Source organism: Talpa europaea (genome assembly GCF_964194135.1).
Source record: "Talpa europaea genome assembly, chromosome: 11".
NCBI classification, from domain to species: Eukaryota; Metazoa; Chordata; class Mammalia; order Eulipotyphla; family Talpidae; genus Talpa; species Talpa europaea.
In genome coordinates this window covers 99301495-99316266 of record NC_140078.1, presented here as the reverse complement: position 1 = coordinate 99316266, position 14772 = coordinate 99301495, and the positions used below count along the sequence as shown (strand labels likewise).

General features: G+C 46.3%; 1 protein-coding gene across 4 annotated transcripts in view; it reads right to left on the bottom strand.

Annotated features, from left to right (window-relative positions):
* Positions 1-14772, bottom strand: part of VGLL4 (vestigial like family member 4) — a gene marked incomplete at both ends in the record, with an annotated part of 103702 nt that overhangs the window by 43336 nt on the left and 45594 nt on the right. The window lies entirely within an intron of this gene.

Here is a 14772-nt window from a genome sequence, read left to right as displayed (position 1 = left end):
TCCAGCCAACAGCATGTGTGAGACAGATGGCCGACCCCTTTAGGAGAGGGCTCCTCTGCTGTCCAACAATGATACAGTTTCCTGATTTTTTTTTTTAATATTCACCTCTTTAGAGGCCAGAACTCAAGCTGAGGGACCACCCCTGGTGCCTCAGTTGCCCTCCATGGAAAATGGGTGCACCAACTGCTACCTGTAATGTGCACACTTCCCTGGGTTTTCTGTTGAATCACCTGCTCACTTCTCCAGGTTTCTCTCTTCAAATACTGAAAAGAGCGAGAGGACATTTCTTTGGTTCCGGGAGTTTACACACTGCTGTTCAGGTGTGTCAGGCGTGGTGTCTGGTGGACAGCATGTTAGAAGCAGTAGAGCAGGCCCGGGGGAGGAGAGCCAGCACCTGATGATTTACCTGATCTGACCCATGACAACAGAGGGCAAAACCATAGAACACGCAATTTGTAATCCGATGTGGCTTAGGTTGGATGACACTGGCATCTAAAGCCTTGGAATGGGGCCTCCCCGGTGGCGCAGCGGTTGAGCGCTGGGTTGCGAAGCTGCCCGCGGCCTCTGCGGCACCGGTTCAATCCCTGGCTGCTCCCCGGCCACGGGAGGAGGGTCCCACATGGCGCGCAGACCTCTCCTGCCGCCCGCTGCTCCCCTCAGCAGTGTCCTTCGGTCCTTCTGCCTGCTCTGCTCCCCACTCTGGCTCTGGTGAATCCTCTCACCCTCCCGCGCTTCTGACTGTACCCAGTGCATGTATAAACAAAACAAACAAACAAACAAACAAATAAAACATGCCTCTATTAAAAATAAAATAAATAAAATAAAATAAAATAAAGCGTTGGAATGTACAAGTCTGAAAACAGCAGAACTATCTGCCGGCCTGCCCACCTCACTTTTTATCATACACCTATATATCTAGATATTTTAAATTTACATATATATGTATTTCCATACAACATAAAATTTCTAATGCACATAGATATCTACACTCGTGAAATTAGAGATCTTAAATTTCAAAATCTCATTTCACCGAAATACATGTGCACATACATGTACATGTGTCTACAACACTCACATAGACATGAATGTGCATATGCAGTTATGCACACATATACATAAAACCACCCCATCTAAAGTATAAATTACTCGAGAGCAAATTTTACCAACAGCCAGTGCTCCGCGAGATGCAATGAGTAAGGACAGCAGAAGAGTCAGTCAGACTTCCTAGTGTAACAGCCAAACCCCTTCGGCCCCCTGAAATAAGGCCAGATGACATCAAACACCCACAGGTACTCAGTGCCTGCCCGACTCCCAGTGAGGCGTGCCGGGATGGGATGACTTACACCTAAATGTGGTCTCATGTGACACACACAGCACATCCATCCATGTACACACACGTGTGCACATGAAACTGAACTTATCTTCTATGCAGTGAGCATTGCCATTTCCAAAGTAGTCACTCTAGGATGACCTGAACCTGCTTATCCTCAAGGAAATTGCCACTGATTAGATAAGACACATTTCCCAGTCCCACTTGTAGAGCTGACTTTAAAATGACAGAGGGAAAACCAGCTCATCATCTAGGCAAACTTACAGAAAGAACCCTGTCTGGCAAAGAACACAAACATCAGGTGTCCTTCAAGTGTCTAACACACACATGTGCACGTGCGCGTTTGCATGTGTGCGTGTGCGTGTGTAGTGTTACTAGCCACTGTATAAAATATTCAGCGGAATGTCTCTCTCTCAGGCCTTGAAGGCAACTTAGAGAAAACCAGCAACGTGCTGAGGGCAACCTCACCACAGCTGCCCTCTTGTACCTGCGTCCTACTCCAAGGCAATGACCATGAAGACAAGCATGAAGCAATGACCCTCACTCACTTAGATGTGCAAGTGGTTACATTTGTTTGCTTTTATTGTCACACTTTAAATTCAAGATAACAAAGTACAGAGTGATATCAACCGCCATATGAGTATTATTAACTGTAAACTCTATGGCAATTCAAAAGCGGTCATAAACGCACAGCAAAAGAAAGAGGCCCGGGCACCTTGCTTGGCACCGTGGGTGGAGGGTGACAGTGCAACCCCTGCCTCGAGAGTTTCAGGGAAGGCTTCCTACAGGCAGGCTGGGCGACACCCTAAAAGGCACTGGGGTGGAAAGGGGCAGGAAGGACATTTCAAATCAGGGGACCTTTAAGGACCTACAGAGGAGTGGAGTGCAAACCGGGAGAGCTGCAGCTCCCTGAGCTTTATTATAACAGCCCAGTGGTTGAATGACTCATCACCAAATAAGAAATGAAAGAAGGCAACGCTATACTCAAGGAAAGTGTTCCCAAAAAAGACTCCTGTGCCACGCTGGTATTGGCTCACACCCCTCAATCTGGCTGCCTGCTGGTTTCCATGGCTTGGAGTTACCATTTGGAAAAACAACCGCTCCTCTGACGATACCAAAACCACCACCTCTGTCCTAAAATCAGACAAGAAACACACATTTGCCAGCCTCTAACTTAAGACAATTGACTCATGGAAAGTAGAGAATGTGTCTTTCTGTACATAGTACCAACCAGCAGTGCCATGCCAGGAATCCCAGTAAGTGCTGAATTAAAGCAAACAATTAAAAACACCTTAACATTATCCATAAGCCGCCCGCCCTCCCAAGAGTTAAAAGCGAAAAGACTGGCAGCACCAAGGGGTGGTAAGGACATGGAATTCCTGGAATTTTACACACCTCTGCTGGAAAGTAAGATGGTACAACCACTTTGGAAAACAGTGGGGTAGTTTCTAAAAAAGACCCAGAGGCCACACGTTACTTTAAATCCCAGAGACACAGCACATATGCCCACTAAGAGGCTTCCACAGAAATGGCTACACCACAGAGCAAAAGTACCTAATACTACTAAATTGTACACCTAAAAATGGCTAAAATAATAAGTTTTATGTGTGCATATTTTTACCACAGTAAACAACATTGAGAGAATCTTTATTCATAATAGTCGCAAACTAGAAAACAGTACAGTGTCCACACAGGTTAGGAGGGAGCAGCAGCTGAGACACAACGACGACGACGACGACGACCAGGAGACAGACGCTGTGAGCCACTGCCCACATCAGTGCAGTGACCAGCCCCACCGCCTTCTTGGACACTCGGACCCATTCTGGGGACCCGATGACAGTTGGGACTAACAATCTCCAAGGTGGTGAAAGGCTCTCGAAGGTGGAAGGTGGAGGTACCAGATTCCAAACCTTCCCAACTTCCTGAACGGAGGCTGTTGGGAGCAAGGGAAGGAGCTGAATAGCCATGAAGACTTTAAAAGGGCCGGAACACAGCAGGCCTGTCTCCTGCTGGACAGAGGAAACTAGATCTCCAGTCCCTGTGCTCTGGTCACTTCTGATTGGCGACCTACCCCTTCAAGCTCTAGGGGCACACCTCTGGCCCTGGCACTCTGCCTCTGAGTGGCTGCTGCTCTCCACCATGAGTCCGGTCTCAGTGTTCTGCTTCTCACTGCTGGACTGGGCCCCTTTTCCAAGCAGTCATCAGGATTTACCTTGCTGGGCAGGCCAGCTATCCTCTTGTATCTGCAGTTCCTTCTTCCTCCATTGCACCATGTGCTATCCCAGTCAACCAGCTACTGCTTGGACTCCAGTCTCTGAACCAGAGACACTATGTGAAAGAGGAAAGGCTGCATCCGGCTGCAGGCTGCTCTCTTGTTTCTCCCTGTGCGTCTGCTTCAGAGTCAGATCCTTTGCTGGGAAGCATGCAGGAGACTAACTGGGTCATCCCCTTTCCCAGGTTTGCTCGGTTTTAAAAAGAGCAGTTATCTCTGGGGGCTATGTAATTACTGGCAATGAAGTATTAAGGAACTTTCTGGGGTGATGAAAATGTTTTGTAGTTTAACTGGGTGGTAGTTACAAAAGGTATAAACATGGGGGAAAATCCATGAAGCCATGCCCTGTGATTTCACCATAATTAACTATGTCCTAACAACAAAAGGAGAAAAGAAAACCAAACAGGCAGAATACCCAGTCCATTATCCATATTGAGCCCAGCATTGACATTTTCTCTAGCTCCCGTCTTGATCCCAATACTGTTACCACGAAATCAAAGCTCAGAATACAGCACCCCCCACCCCGGGGTGCTGTAGGATAGCCCCTGTTCAAGGGAATATTAAAAAAAAATTCACTGAGTTTTAAAATTCCACATATATTTTATTCTTATCAGGACCTAAATAAACCATCTTTCTTTTTTTGTTTGTTTTTTTTTAAAAGATTTATTTATTTATGCATACAAGAGCTGGGGTACAGGCCAGAGGTGCAATGGGTAAGAGGATTCACCAGAGACAGAGTGGGGTACAGAACAGGCAGACTGACTGAAACACACTGCTGAGGGGAGCAGTGGGTGAGACAGGAGAGGTCTGCTAAGACATGTGGGTTGCTCCCTGGCCGGCCGGGGGATCGAACTCGTGCTGCAATGGCTGCGGATTGCTTCACAGGTTGCGTCTTAACCCCCTGCACCACCAGGGAGGCACTAAACCATCTGACTTTTTAAGAAAGTTGATAATACTATACCACATGCTGATTTCCAAAGTAACAGGCAAGCATAGTGGACAGAGGCAGCTGACTGCTGACAAAATTAATAAACCAAGTTGGAGCCCATACTTCCAGGAGTCCAATGGGGATTTTCTAAAAATGTCCTCAATATATGTTTAGGTGCCTCATTAGGTTGAAATGAAATCTACTCAAATCAGTATTCTGGAGTATGAAAATAAATGTCACTTTTTAAGTATGGATACAACCATTCTAAACAGTAAATCAGCTAATCGCATCAACTTATAGTAATAATCCCTTTCCTAATCTGTAATTATCTTCTTTATCTCCTTACTGTTCATTATCTAGGACACAAAGGCTCCAACGTCAGGCATTCCTACTGACAGTTAGCAGTGAACACCCCCACATATAAGACAGCAGTGGTACATGCAAGTATTAAATATTTTCCCGTATGTGACCAGCTGGTTTGACAGAACAGACTCAAGAAAACTAGAAAACTAGACAAGTATGAGGGGTTATTTCCAACCAACAAGCCTACTTCAAAGGCTCCTCTACAGAAACTCCACCCTGAGTTTTCTTCCTTTCCCTTTCCTTTCTGTGTTCCTACGTCCCAGCTATCTTTCCTTCCTCTGAACCCATGTGTTAACTCACTCACTTGTGTTACCAGCTGGCTGAGTCTCCCTGGGTGAAGTCACACAATTTCAATGGGTCTTTAACATACAGACACGGGAGGTTCACACAGAGGCAGACACCACAGTGCTCGGTACTCAAGACAAAAAGCTAAAGAGAAGGTCCAAGCTCTCCCAGAGCTTGGGGTGAGGGAACAGAGGGGCACATGACATGCAGAGGTCAATTCTCTGACATAAGTATGTCGCGAGAACATGAAACATTTCGTTCTGCCAAGAAGAAGAAGCCTCTGCACTGGAGGGGGTCACAGGAGGCAGGGAAAGGGCAGGGAGGCCCTCAGAGAGGCAGTGGCAGGCTCAAAGGAAGCAGTCTGAGCTATCTGGACCCCAGGGTGTGGGTGAAGGGATGGGTAAGATAAGGCCACAGAGGTACAGAGGGTGAGGCACTGTGATATGGATAAAAGCCTGGTGGGAACAAGACTAGAGGCAGAGGTCAGTCCAGGGTTTTGTTATTTTTTTTTTTTAAAGATTTACTTGTTTATGCATACAACAGCTGGGGTGTAGACCAGAGGTGCAGAGGTGGTGAAAGTATTCACCAGAGACAGAGTGGGGAACAGAATAGGCATATTGACTGAAATATACTGCTGAGGGGAGCAGCGGGAGAGCCAGGAGAGGTCTGCTGCACCATGTGGGTCACCTCCCTGGCCGGGGATCAAACTCGTGCTGTAGTGGCTGCAGATAGCTTCATAGGTTGCATCTTAACCCCTTGCACCACCAGGGAGGCCTGTCCAGGGTTATTTTAGTAATGAAGGGAGGAAAAAAATGCATCAAGACCTAACTAGGAGAAGAGCTTCTAGCACCTCTTCAACTTCTTCTATTCTTGGTTTCCAGGAGCCCATTCTTGCCCAATACTTCATCTATTCTAGGTCTCAAACTAGTATCTCCAGCAGTGGTCTCTCCTCTGAGCCCTTGATCCATATACCTAACTTGCTAATTTTTCTCTTATTTGAAATCCCCAAGATCCTTCAAATTCAATATATCCAAAACCAAACTCACCCTGTCGCTCCAGAGCCCCATCTCTGCACACTGCTCCCATCTTTGCACATGGCACACCATCCACCCACCTGGACAGGCTGGAAACCTGGGAGGCACCCTCAAAGTCATCTCCCTCAGCCCCAGCTTCAATCCCTCACCATGACCCGCGCTGTTTGTTTGGAGATCTCTGAGCACCAACTATTCCTCTCCCCTGCAAGACTACACCGCCGTCCGAGCTGCCACAACCACCTCCTGCCTGCACTACTGCACATGTCTGTCATCTTCTATGTCCTTCCTCATGCTCTTCCGGTGTGTTCTCAAGTGGCAATCGTAGCTTAAAAAAAAAATTTAAGATTTATTTATTTATGCGTACAAGAACTGGGGTGTACACCAGAGGTATGTGGGGTGAAAGAATTCACCAGAGACAGCGTGGGGAGCAGAATAGGCGGATCTACTGAAATACACTGCTAAGGGGAGCAGCGAGCGAGACAGGAGAAGTTTGCTGTGCCATATGTGGGTCAGCTCCCTGGCTGGGGTGAACTTAGGCCGCAGCCATGATAGCACCAGGGAGGCCCCATATAGTTTTTTTTTTAATTATTAACACTTATCAGCCTGCCTCATTCTTCTATGCCCTCCTACCCTCCATCAGGAACTTAGAAAGTCCCTGTCAATGCTGCTCACCATTTGCTCACTGGCACCCTATTCCTGATGGAGAGGGTGCTCAATAAGTATCTGAGCCAAGAGAGTAAGAATTTTATGAATTTGGAAGGGGTCAGGACCGAATGGCACAAAGAGATCAACTGCAGAAAGGACTGAATGGCGTCCATCGACCTGCCTCTGCTGAGGACACCACTAGGTGAGCTTGTCCAGATCAATTTTGGTGGTGCTGGGCCTCCCCTGGTTGAGCGCAGCGCTGTGAAGCTGTCCACAGACCAGTTCAATCCTGGCCTGCCAGTGAGGGTCCCACATGGCGCGGCAGACCTCTCCTGTCTCTCCCGCTGCTCCCCTCAGCAGTGTATTTTGTCAGTCTGCCTGTTCTGTTCCCCGCTCTGTCTCTGGTGAATCCTCTCACCCTCCTGCGCATCTGGCCTGTACTCTGGTTCTCGTACAAATAAATAAATAAATCTTTTTAAAAAATGATTGAATTTTGGTGGTGCTGTAGGAGCAGAAATTAGATGAAAAGTGGGTTGAGGGGAAAGTGGAGATAGAGGTAAACTTTCTTCTTCCACTAACTTGGATGGCAAGGAGTCTCAAAGAGGAGAACCTGAGGTTTGGGGTGGCCTGTTTCTGTCTCAGCTCTGAGAGAGACTTGGATGTGACCATGTGATAAAGAGGAAGGACCAGGAGAGGAAATCAGCAAAGAGGAAGATCACTGGTCAGCCCCTGAGGCCACAAGGATTGGGACCTGCAGGGACCAATAAAGAACTGACCTTCCACTGAGTCTGAGAAAAAGAAGGATGGTGCTGAAGCCAGATGAGCTTGCAGGTGGGAAAGCGGAGGCGGTGCTTCCGCTATGTCTCCATAAAGTATATGAGCATCCTTCCAGCTCCTAAGAAGTCCCTCTCCCACTCTTTGTTGGACAAAATACAGAACCAAGAACTCTGTGTGTGTGTATGTGTTTATGTGTGTGTGCGTGCGTGCGCGTGCACACGTGCGAGCTCACACGTGCTGCACTATTACTGGACACCAAGAACAATGTTTGATGTCTGCTATTGCCTTTGAACTCCACTCCACCTCTCCCCTGCAGACACCTGACATCTTCACCTCTCACATGGCTATGGGGCCCTAACAGGAAGAGGCTCCCAGCATGGTCTCTGGAGACAGTGGTGACAGTCCCCAGTTCTGAATTCAGCAGAACAGCACCTGGAGACTTGACAGAGGTCTTATCCTGAGAATGACCACCACCCTCCCTCCCTGTACCCTTTTCACCAGAGAACTTAAAGCCTAATTCAGGGGCTGTCACATATTCCTTTTTTAAAAGACCCCAATTCACTCTTGGGGGTGATTTCAAGCATTGGCAAGAGGTCCACGCTTTTCAGCAGGGAAATAAAGCAAAGGTTCTCTGTAGGGTCAGCCAAGAGTTTGTCAGTTACTCATCAAAAAAAAAAAAAAGTTTAGCGAACACGCATGGTAAGAAGGGGAGAAAATGGGTACACAGAAAAGCTGCTGACATTCAAATAAAATTTTAAATCCGTCCCTTGTCACTTTAAATGTGCTGCCATATAATGGAAGATGTGTTTGTTTTCAAAGAGGGAAACATCCAGAAACTTGTACTCATCAACTCCCTCCACTGTTATCAGGAAGAGCCCAAGGCTCTGTCCAGCTGGACGTGGGGTGGTGTAAACAACTTTGCTAAATTGCTTGGCAGGGCGCATCTGCACCAAACCATTACATTCTGGAATTCACTCTATTAAAATCAAATTATTAGCCAAGAAGAATTAACAGGCCACTATTTTCATGCAAAGCAGATATAAAATAAAAATCAAGAGTGATACATATGGACAGTGCTTTCTCATTCATAATTTGAGCTGGTGCATAATGCTGGCTATTGTTCCAGGTCTTTGTTGCTCTCTAACAGCCATCCCTCTACAATGCACAGCATTGTCTGAATACTGGAACAATTTCAGCGTTTTCTGTGTATCTAAAAGTCCCTGGATTAACATCCAAAAAATCTGGCAGTGCAACAAAGTTGACTTGTAACAAGTCTCAGTCTTTAAGCAAATTGCTTATTAGGGCAGAACCAACGTTGCTGTAGCTCCGAGCGAGGTACGTATCTCCAGACCTGCCCCCCTTTGCACACTCCCGAACTGTAGACCTTGCTAACACACAACTTTCCATACTGTGAATGACATGGTGACTGAGAACATCTAGTTCAGACCAAAGAGTCACCCCCATTTAATAACCAGCAGAGCAGTGGAGACAGGAGAAGGAAGGCTGGTCACCCACACCTGTCCACCACCAAGATTCCCACACCTTCAGATAAGCTGGCTTCCCATGGAAAAGATAACCTCCTAGGACATTTCCACTCCTTTGAAACACTTCAGAAACAAGGCACAATAAGATATACAGGATAAGTCCAACTACTTAGGGTTCCAAAATAAACAGACAAAACTCAGCTCATTTATTTAGAATTGCAGGCATCATAGTAAAGGTGCAAAGAAAAGCAAGTTATAATCATGATGACCTCTTGGGGTTGGGAGGGATCTTGATGGGGAGAGATTTAAAGGAGATGATTTGCTACTTCTTGACCTGGTGATGATTACAAGGTTGGTTGGTTTTGTTTTTGTTTGTTTTTTAAAACTATAAACCACATATTTTTATGTACTTTTATGTATAAATGATATACTTCATAATAAAAAAAATGCTGAGACACGGAGAGAGACATTCCCACACACAGAGAGAGAGAGAGAGAGAATGAGAATCTCCAAGAGCAGGGACATTCCTCAGCAGAGTACAGCCATTCCTTAAATGTTTAAAAGGATGGATACTGGCCGACAAAGGACAGTACTGAGTTTTCTCTGATCACTTACTAAATATATTTCAGTATGCTGTGGTTTTAGACTTCTATACAAACAAATGGGTGCAAAGTGAAGGGTTCAGAAAACAGCAACAATTGAAAAGGAACTTTAACAAAAGGTTCTATTTTATTTAGGGCAAATAAATTCTTTCATCTAGTAGAGATTCACATTGCTAGGATTAAAACACGTCCTCTATATTATATGCTGAAATTAAAACAACCCACATAATTCTTTGTTTTCAATGCAGAAAAGAAAGCAAAGTGATGAAAACAGTTCCTTAGAACTTAGCAAAACACACAGCCTTCAGGAAAGGGGGCGGGGAGAGTGAAGAAAGTAAAATCATTCTCAGACTCTCCTTTGAGAAGTGTCTGCAGTGGAAGCCTTGAGGCCCGGGAGGGCTGATAGATGAGTTCATTACAAATAGAAGAGGGACTCTCTTCTGTACCACAAAGTGAGGTTCTGAGCCAGACTACAAACTGCAAGGCAGTAATAGCACTAAATATAAACAGCCAGCGACCAGTGTGAAGATACATGGAGATAAGACAGATGCAGCCACAGTCAATCCCTGGTAAGACTGGTTTCTGAATCTGTGTATATGCTGAAGTGCTGAGTCTGGATCTACGTTTGTCAGGACAAACCCCCGTTTTCTGACCATCCTCACAGTGGCGCAGAACCAGGCTGCCCTGAGAGGTTTTGAACTTTTCCACGGGCCAGCCGAGGGGCGTTCTCTGTACCTTTGGGCATGGGCTGAAAAAATCTTCACAGCAACAAATCCAGCACCCCCCCCCCCAACAGAAGGCCATGCAGACAATAGAGAAGGGAAGGAGGAAGGAAGGAAGAGAATTCTGCCTTCCCAAACAAAGCCTAGTGCAGGCTCCAGGAGATGAACAGCCAAGTAAAACAATCCTTCCAGAAGAGGGCAGAGAAACCAGGGTGGAGGAGCTGGGAGGAAGCAGGGTATAATCACACCTTTCCTCCACAAACTGTAATTAGAAGAAACACAAACTGGCCGGATTTTTCTCAGGAGAGCCCTGGGCTCACCTGGGCTTGTCAGATTAATGGGGTGGGGTGGAGGGCGCGCTCACACGCACGCGCGTCTGCGTGTGTGTGAAATAAACGGTTAAAGTAAAACGAATTTCTACAGCAAAACAGTCACAGGTGTTCTACCTAAGGACACACCTCTGGACCAGGAGCACGCACTGACATGCCAGGCTGGGCACCAAGGGCTGGTGGCACAGGGCTCTGCTCTGTGGCCTGTTCACCTTAATAGGACCCAAGCTCTGAATTTTCTTGATGCCTCTGCGCTCATTAAACAAAGAACAATACGGCCAGGACTCCATCAAACTGCTGCTGGTGGGGAGACTGGCAGAAAACAAGAGAGCCCCGGCCCGGCCCTCGGCCCTCGCCCCTCTCCTTAAGCAGGGTCTCACTGAGCGCACCAACTCTCACGTGCGCTTTCCTTTCAATTCCAGAAAGTTAATTTAAATGTCGCCTGTGATGAAACAAGGGATAATTATGTTCTAAAACAATGAGCAGCTCTGAAATTTGAGAAACTCGGCAGACTCTTCCCTTAAGCTTTAGACAAACACAATATGCAATTTATTCTTACTTTCTCCCAATATAAATCACACTATTAAATTAAAAGGGGGAGGAATTCTTCTACCAAATTACACACTAATGGCTCTTAACCCATAATTAAAGTATCACTAACAGCAGCTTAAAGCCACAGCCCACCAGGAGCACAATTATTAGGACCGAAGTTTCAGCAGCAGGTAATTATGTAAATACAACTGTCAGCCATCTTGACCAAAGTCATGGGGCTGGCCAGTTCCCTGCTCCCTAGGTGGATCGCTGTGAGGTGGCATCAACAAGAGGCCTCCAACTCAACACCATGCCAGGTGCCTGGCCACAAGGAGAGCCAAGGATGCAGATCATCTGGGGTGTTCGTCATCCCATCCTGCCTGAGAAGCCAGACCAGAAACTGGCTTCAGAGCCACAGAGACCCAGGATAGCCTGTGTGGGCACTTAATCCAAGGCGTTATCCCTGTTCGGGGGCTGTGAGGGTCCCTGGGAGGCAACATGGTCCCTAAGGTCAAGAAGTTAATAATTAGTCAAGGAGACAAGACAGAAAATAATGCTGGAGGCAGGATGGCGCAGAAGAATTGGGCTGGAGGAAGACACTGGATTTCCCCCTGAAGTTTAGTTGTGCCACAAACTTTCTGAATCAAGCTGAGCAGACAACTTGCCTCCCTGGGCCTCAGTTTCCTTGGCAAAAACAAAGTTAACGTATTAGACGATGTCTAGGGCCCTCTGCAATAATTAGATAATTAGAGAACACAAGACAGTATGTAATTACTGCTAAATTACACAGCAGAGACTGCAGCTGCCAATGGAGAGTGCCAGAGTTCCCGAGTCAGCCACCCTGAGCCCCAACCTGCATCACCAGGACAGGGGCGGGCCACTGAGGCGGGGCCCTGCCTTCAGAAGGCTTCCAGACAGGAAGTGCCATCTTTTCGGAGGATCAGAAGGATCTCTGATGAGGGCTGGAGTTGGGTTAATGCATGTGGAAGCAAAACTGGGCTTCAAGTGGGCAGAATGAACGTTGATTAGGGCGATAAGTGGTGAACAGCAATGAGCCGGGAAGTTCTGAAGATACATTAAAAGAAGCAGAGTTCTGCTGGTTTGCTCACCACCAATGAAGGCAAGCAGTTTCCAGAAGGTAGCCAAACTGAGGTTCTTCTTGCCCTGTGCCAACCTCTGACCCGAACAGGCCCCCACCCCAAACCAACTTGTAGTTAATTTTTTTCCTTCTCTTTCCTGTTTTGTTTGCTGACCACCAGGGTGAGAGCCAGGTGCCAGAGCACCTGGTCACCAGCAGAGTCCATACTCAAGCCTTCATGAAATGTGACATTTTAGGAAGAACTTGTCACTACAAGGTCACTGTCTAAAAACCACTATGTGCGCCCAAGTTGTTGGGGAGGGGTTGTTAAGGAGCAGAGCTGTGTCTAAAACAAAGAATACGGTACAGCTGATCGAGGTACTAAGAATAACTAGCCGTCAACATCTTGATTTTTAAAATTCAGAAAATTAACCTGTCCCTTATTTGTAAGAGGTGTCAAAATGGCCTGTGCCTGGAGTGAAATCAAATGCTGCCTACCAACTGTACATTCCATTTTCCAGATAACTACCCTGGAATGCCAGGGAGCTGGGGGCGGGGAGGGGGGCGGGGGCTAAGAGGAATATTCTATTCCATATTCAAATACTCCAAGTGCTGGATTTAAAAGAACAATAGCTATTCCAACTTTTCTTATCCCCTGCCCCCCCAAAATCCCATCTAAGATTTATAATCTTCTTCAAAACACCCTTTTGAGTTCAGAGCAGATGTGTGTAGTGTTTACCCTGAGAAAACCACTGGGACATAAACAACCCACTATAAACACCACTCAAATTTTGCTGTGCTTTTCTTCATTTCCTGTGTATTTATTTTGGTGTTAAAATAATGTTAACTTTCATCATAAGGAAAATAGCAGCAGATGTTTAAACCAAACAGACTATAGCATCTCCTCCCCCAACTCTACTCAACTTTCAAAACCAAAGTTTCTTCCTCCCAAGCAAGGAAGCGGCTGGAAGGCCACGCTCAGGTCTCACATGCATAGCAACAAATCAACCTGGGCCAGCTTCCCATAAGCTTTTCCTCACCACCACCAACTGGAGACATGAATAATGAATGTGGCGTCAATTTCCTAACTACCTCTATTCCTCTTAGGCTGGTCATTATGTTTTCCTTTGTTTTGAAAATATCCTGTTACTTGATGACAAAAACCACCCAACAGGAATTGTCTTAAAAGTTTTGACTGTCTTATCCACTGAAAATAAAGCTTTTTTAAAAAAAAAAAAAGTACATTAATTTCATAGGAAACAAGCTAGCCACTTGCTTAGTAGACTAGATTCAGAAGCATGTCTCTTACATGAGTGAGTTCAGAAGCAGGATCGCCTTAGCAGATTCAAAGAAAGCACAGGATCAAAAGTCTCCCAGTTGGAGGAAGATGGAGTTTAAAAATACCTATTTTTTTTAACTTTAATGATGAGAGCCTTATCCAGAGTGAAATAAGAAACATGAATGAATTTTTTTCCTTCCCTGAAGGATAAAGGGTAAGTTTCAAACTGGTTAGGAAGGTGGGTTTTACAAGGAAAAACGTAAGTGCGTCGGCCGAACGTCTCCCAAGTTTTCTTTTTCAGACAAATGTTCATTTGACTACAGGAGAGAACTTGGAAACGGCTCCCACTGAATCAGAAAGGAGAGTCTCCTCTATTTGTAAGTGGCTACAACAAGAAACACTCCCTCTGCCAAGCCCAATTCCCCGGGAGAGGCTCCGGCCCCTGAAACCCAGGCCATTACCACTTTTTCAAATCGCACGTAGATAATGTTCCAGCAGATCAAGAAATTGCTCCTTCTCATCCGACTCCTACCAGGGACGGCTGGAAACACTACCAGGAAGTGCCGAGAGGCCTCGTGGCTTAGGAGGAGGTAATAAACAAGAAGAATCTGGAGCCTTTTTTCTTTATAACTTAGCTTTCTGGCTGGCGTGTTATGAAATCACTTTCCACAGGGACGGAGTGTGAAGGGAATATCCTTCAATGTCAGAGCTCGCTCGAGCTGCACAGGAAATGGGAAGCCAGACAAAGAGCCGGCCTGTGCAGGGTGACACGGGTGCCCTTCCAGCCCCCTTCCCGGCCCCCAAACCGAATAGAAAAACTCCTCATTGTTTGGGACAATCTCTCCGGAAAGCAAAGAATCACTGTAACTTTTTGTTCCCCTTAACACGAAAACCCAAGGCGCTGACAAAATCCAACACAGATACTGCAGATGGTGTGTGCTTAAAATAAGTATCAAAGCCCTCCTCTCTCCCTCCCCCAACACACACACACACACACACACACACACACACAGACCACGCACGCACACGGCATGTTTAACTTTTACTTGAGTCCAAAACGTCCTTCCTCTAAAGGAAACACCGAAAAACCAACAGGAAATACATTTTAAGGAG